Source organism: Amia ocellicauda, chromosome 9 (genome assembly GCF_036373705.1).
Source record: "Amia ocellicauda isolate fAmiCal2 chromosome 9, fAmiCal2.hap1, whole genome shotgun sequence".
In the NCBI taxonomy this organism is placed as follows: Eukaryota; Metazoa; Chordata; class Actinopteri; order Amiiformes; family Amiidae; genus Amia; species Amia ocellicauda.
Genome location: NC_089858.1, coordinates 23,533,390 through 23,538,786, shown reverse-complemented (window position 1 = coordinate 23,538,786; position 5,397 = coordinate 23,533,390). Strand labels below are relative to the sequence as shown.

General features: G+C 40.3%; 1 long non-coding RNA gene across 1 annotated transcript; it reads left to right on the top strand.

The window, feature by feature from the left end:
- Nucleotides 1-3,864: 3,864 nt before the first annotated feature.
- On the top strand, nucleotides 3,865-5,189 carry LOC136758258 (uncharacterized). Its single transcript, XR_010819937.1, has 3 exons — nucleotides 3,865-4,077; nucleotides 4,321-4,405; nucleotides 4,632-5,189. It is a non-coding gene; the product is annotated as an uncharacterized LOC136758258 (long non-coding RNA).
- The last annotated feature ends 208 nt before the right edge of the window (nucleotides 5,190-5,397 follow it).

The window sequence follows — 5,397 nt, the reverse complement described above, 5'->3', positions numbered from 1 at the left end:
GCCAAACCAGGTGGATCTGAGTCAAACAGCAGCGTTATTTGCCACGGTCTCAAAGAACCCAGTGGTGGTGGCATTGCTTTCCGTGTTCTTTGGCCTTTACTTGATCACACTGGTGTGGGCCTGGAACGCAGACAAGAAGGCACAGAAAAAGGTGAACTGCAGTAAAGAGCAATAATTCAAGAATAACTTGCATTGCAAAGAAACAAAACATTTTGATCGACCTTCCCAAAACTAGTGCAAGCCTGAACAAGTAGTAAATATCTCCATGACAGATGTTAATTATTGCTGAATTATTGTTTATGTGTTTGGTTTCTTTGTTTGCATTTGTTTTGTTTTTATGTAAATGAGATCCTACTGATCGTTTTTCTCACATTATAAACTTGTCCTGTTCTTTGATCGCCTTGATTACCTTGATTGTGTTTTTAGAGGAAGCTTACTCTGCTGGATGATAATCACCACTGTGCTCAGTATTACTACTTGTTCAATGTCCAGACTGGGCACCGCAGTGGGGCGGGCACCTCTGCCAAGGTGAGAAGCTGACTACTGATAATCCAAATCAATTCAATTATGTTTGGTTTATGTATATAAAATAAGCAAACCTCTATTTTGGAGCCTAATGAATGCTGAGAGATAGGTGGCATCAATGGCTGTCTAGGGGCTTGCAGATCAGCTTAAACAAATATAAAGTCTATCTTGTGTCATGGTTGGTGAACATCAGGGGGAAAGAAGGATATACACAGAAAATATACTTTTGGACCACATATTTGCATGTTTCCATGACTGTTCTGACAAGAAAACATCAGTGTTCACCTCCAATATGTACATTTTCTCCACAGGTCCATGTGACTGTGCGAGGCTCAGATGGGGAGAGTGATCCCCATCACCTAAATGACCCTGAAAAGCCAGTGTTTGGGAGAGGAGGGGTAGACATGTTCCTCCTCAGCACCCCCTTCTCCCTGGGGGAGCTGCAGAGCATCCACCTGTGGCACGACAACTCAGGAGGAAATCCCGCTTGGTAAGGGGATTTGACTGTATCAGTGCTTCATAAGCTACCACTGGAAAGAAGAGAAAAGAGTGAAAGAAAGAAGCTGCAAATGAAAGCTATGAAACACTATAAGCATTTGAGCTAAAAATTGTTTTAACATTTTCAGAGACTTTTCATCTCCATTCTCACAATTCTCTCACTTGAACTTTGGAGCCAGGAAAATACACTTTGGATTGACATTTCTACTTTTGCACTATACATTGATTAACCTTTGCATGTTTCTCTAGCAAATCCAACTCAATAATTATGTCTGTGTTTTGTCTTATGTATATAATTAATAATTAACTGCCTGGTTAACCTGGGGAAATACAAGGTTATTGGTACACTTTCTCTGGTTATTAAGCTCTTTAAGTAAGGAGATTTAAGCACTATGTTTGTTTTTATTTTGTTTCATTTGGACATTTTAACAAAGTGACTTGAATGAGTTCCTTTCTCAGCAGGATTGTGCAGAAATGCCCTTTCTCCCCGCAGGTATCTCGACAAAGTGTTGATTCAGGACCTGCAGACGCGGAGATGCTGGCACTTCCTATGTTCCACCTGGCTGTGCTCCACGAGAGGGGATAGAATGACAGATAGGACCTTCCACCCTGCAAAGAAGAACGAGATCACCAGCTTCAGGTAACAACTGTCTGTACAGATCATGAGGAACATCAGAATACAGGGCAGTGAGAAAACTAGAAGGCCATGGCAGCAGATACTGTGACATCTGAGACATGTCCTACATGGGTGAGGTTACAGAACAATCCTGGTTAAATGCAGAAATAACTGTATGGCCTACTTACCTGCACTTACAGACATGAAAACATAACATACAGTACACTCCAACATGTTTCAACGTTGTATTTGCTGTCCTGTCAATAGTGCATAGCAATAGGTCTCATATTAGCTAATATAACATGAATAGTTAGTAAGTAGGTAGTATTGGGGTTGCAGATACTGTTTACTTGACTAGGCAGCGAAGATGCCCTGTGATGTCATTCTCCAGTTGAACACTAATGGGATCCAGCATCATCTTTGTTCTCAAACAGCAACATCTTCCAAAGCAAAACATCTAGTGGCTTCAGAGATGAGCACATTTGGATCTCCATCCTTGACCCACCCCAGCGCAGTCCCTTCACACGTGTCCAGAGAGTGTCTTGCTGCATGTGCCTTCTGCTCTGCACCATGGCCATCAACATTATATTCTGGAACCTCCCCACAGACAGCCAGTCCCCAGTTATCATCAAAGTTGGTGAGGAGTTTCCTCCGAGAAGACTGTGATAGTTTTCATGTTCTTGTTTGGAAATTCCATTCAATGTTGTTCACGTTTTATGAATGGTTTTGCTGTTTATTATACATAATATTATAAGTCAAATTTTTGCTGTTGTTAATGGAGTTCTGTCCACCACAATCACATAACATATTTTTCTTGTAAAAACTCTTTATTACCTCTTACCTAAATGGCTGTGACTCTTCTGAGTCAGAAAGTGTGAATCTAGTTTTCACTCTTCTACCCCTCTTCAGGCTCTTTCCATGTCACCTGGCAGGAGATAATGATTGGGATTGAGAGTGGCCTACTCATGTTTCCCATCAACATCCTTATCATCACAATCTTCCGCAGCATCAAACCTCGCCAAGCCCAGTCCAAAGAAAAGGAGCAGGACAGTGGAATCTCAGAAACCAAAATGGCCCCAGTTCCCACCTTGAAATCCCTCCTTAAGGTCAATGCTGATTCATTTTCCCTTGAACATGTTTGAAGAGCTTGCTTAGCGGCTTTAATGTACTCGTATAATAAACTACAGAAACAAATTCAATAAATGTACTCTAATGTGTATTGTCATTTCACAATTGGTTTGGTTCCATATTCAGTTTAGTTGAATATTTTGGTAAAGGTCTAATTGATGATCATGTTTCCTTTCTCCTTGCCCAGGATACTGAGGATCTGGTTACTTGCCTCAGTAAACATGCAACAAACAAGGTGCCAGCTCTGGACAAAAAGCTAGAGCTTCCATCTGACCTCATCCCTGCCTTGGAACTCGTGAATGGAGTGATTATGCAAATGCAAGGTAGAAAACAGCTGCCACACAACAGCCTGAAACACAGAAGGACCACAACTGTGATGTATTTCCACAATTGCATGCTGTCTTGTGGTTCATGTGTATTTCAGAATGAGATTTCGCTGTGTGTTTACTTGCCATAGTTTGTTTTGGCATACACGTGTTTGAGTACCTACAGTTAAATCGGCTTTTATTTCACCAAGATTCCTGGGATGATGTGGATGCCTTTTCTAACCTGTACCTTTCCTGTCATTGACAGATGAGAATAACACTGATCCTCACTGGATCTACTGCAGCCAGTTTGTGTTCTGCAGTCTGAGCCACCTTTCCGAGTCCCTGGGAAGTGTTGGGGAGAATGCTTTCCCCAGCAGTGCTGACTACAAGCAGGTCCAGCACACCATTGCACAGATGCTGAAGCAGGTGGAGGTTATTTGCTCCAAGCAGAAGCCTCAGAGGTACAGACAACCTGCAGAATCCATTAGTGACTGCCTCGGAGCCTTTCTGAACGTGGTCCACTATAACAATGACTGTGGTAAAGTTTAGACTATGTATTTTGTGGTAATAATAATAATAATAATAATAATAATAATAATAATAATAATAATAATAATAATAATAATAATAATAATGTTAGTACAGTTACCATTTTACTACATTATTAAGATCAGAGCTATCCAAATAATATCAACCATCTTTATTGCAATTATTTTTCAGTGACCAGGTTTTTAATTCCCAGCTGTGAGATTGTCTTCTCTCCCCTCCCTCTGTCTCTGCTCTAGCCCCCCGCCTGTTGCCAAGAAGAAGAAGAGCAAAAGCTGTTGGCTGCCCTGGTGGTTTGTCTTTGTAGGCTGGGCCCTCTTATTGTCCATCAGCGGCATCTCCACCTTCTTCACCCTCCTTTACGGCTTCTTCTATGGCAAAGACTCCTCCCTCAAGTGGATTATGTCTTTGGGGCTGTCCCTCTTCCAGAGCATCTTTGTTTTGCAACCACTTAAGGTAAGAGTACATGGAGGGGTCAGGATGTGAAGGTGTGGTGAACACAGCGGTCATTTTCAAGTGTACGTAAAAGAAAAAGTGTACTTGAAAGAAATAAAATAATTGGCTGGTCTCTGCACTTGTGAAATAGTGACTGGGTAATGTAGGGAAATAAGGACAGAGTGTCCCCTCTGCTTCAGTGCTTACTGGCACTTTGAGTTTGCCTGAGTGTTCATCAGGAGTTAACACTTGTGTGTCTGACAGGTTGTGGGTCTGGCGATCTTCTTTGCGTTGATTCTGAAGCCAGTGGAGAATGTGGAGAGCGATGAGGTTCAGAGTCTACTGGCAGGTGAGAGACGGGCGCTGAACAGTGTCATGGTATAATCTATTTTGCTTTACTTTGCATGTGCATTTTGTAATAGTATTTTTTGTGACCATTGTGCCATACCTTGACTGGGGTTGTATGGCCTCTTAAATACTTCAGCACCCTGTAAGCAGAAGACAGCTGTGCTTTGTGTAATAGTAGTGAGGAAAATCAAATCTGTATCACGTGACTCATGTTGTTTGTTTTGTAGAAAAACGGGAGAAGAATAAACTTTCCTCTGGGAAAGGGGTGCCTTAAGAAGACTCCATTGAGCATGTGTGGGCCATGATCATTCAATCAAAATTTACCAGCAACCTGTTTTGGAATGTTAAACCTTCTACAATTATAATGCTGTCTTTGTAAATGTCTTTCTATTATTCTTCATTCATGGGTGCCTATAAAGGGGAACTCCACTCCACAAATTTTCAAATTGTAATTGCTTTGCAGACCAACCCCTCACCTGAATAACACAAATAATATATTTTTCCAATGTATTCAAACTGCTATACTTCAATTTGTGATCCTATGCTGCTAAGAGACACATTTTTCCTCAGGTGATTGGACCTTCTTCCTAGAGTTTCAATTATGAAGCAAAACTGTACAAACATGCTATTCCTCATGGAATGATTATGTTAGTCTTATCCATCATACTTTTATTTAATTATATTGGGTTGTGTCTAAGGAGGTGTTCCCATTTAAAAGTATGTGAAATGTGAATGAATGTTCATATTTTGTATATGTCTGTTAATTTGAATAAACATTATATATATATATATAAAATAATCTATTAAAAACATTATGTATAGATATTCTAAATATTATATTAAATATATATAAAAAAATAGTACAGTTTTTATTTCTCTGAAAACTCAGGGTATAGGCTTTCTGAATTTTAGTGTTGAAACCTCACCCCACTTTGACTGTTTGACAGGATATGTCATGGAATCTAAGGAGTGTTTCCTAATATATGTGTACAC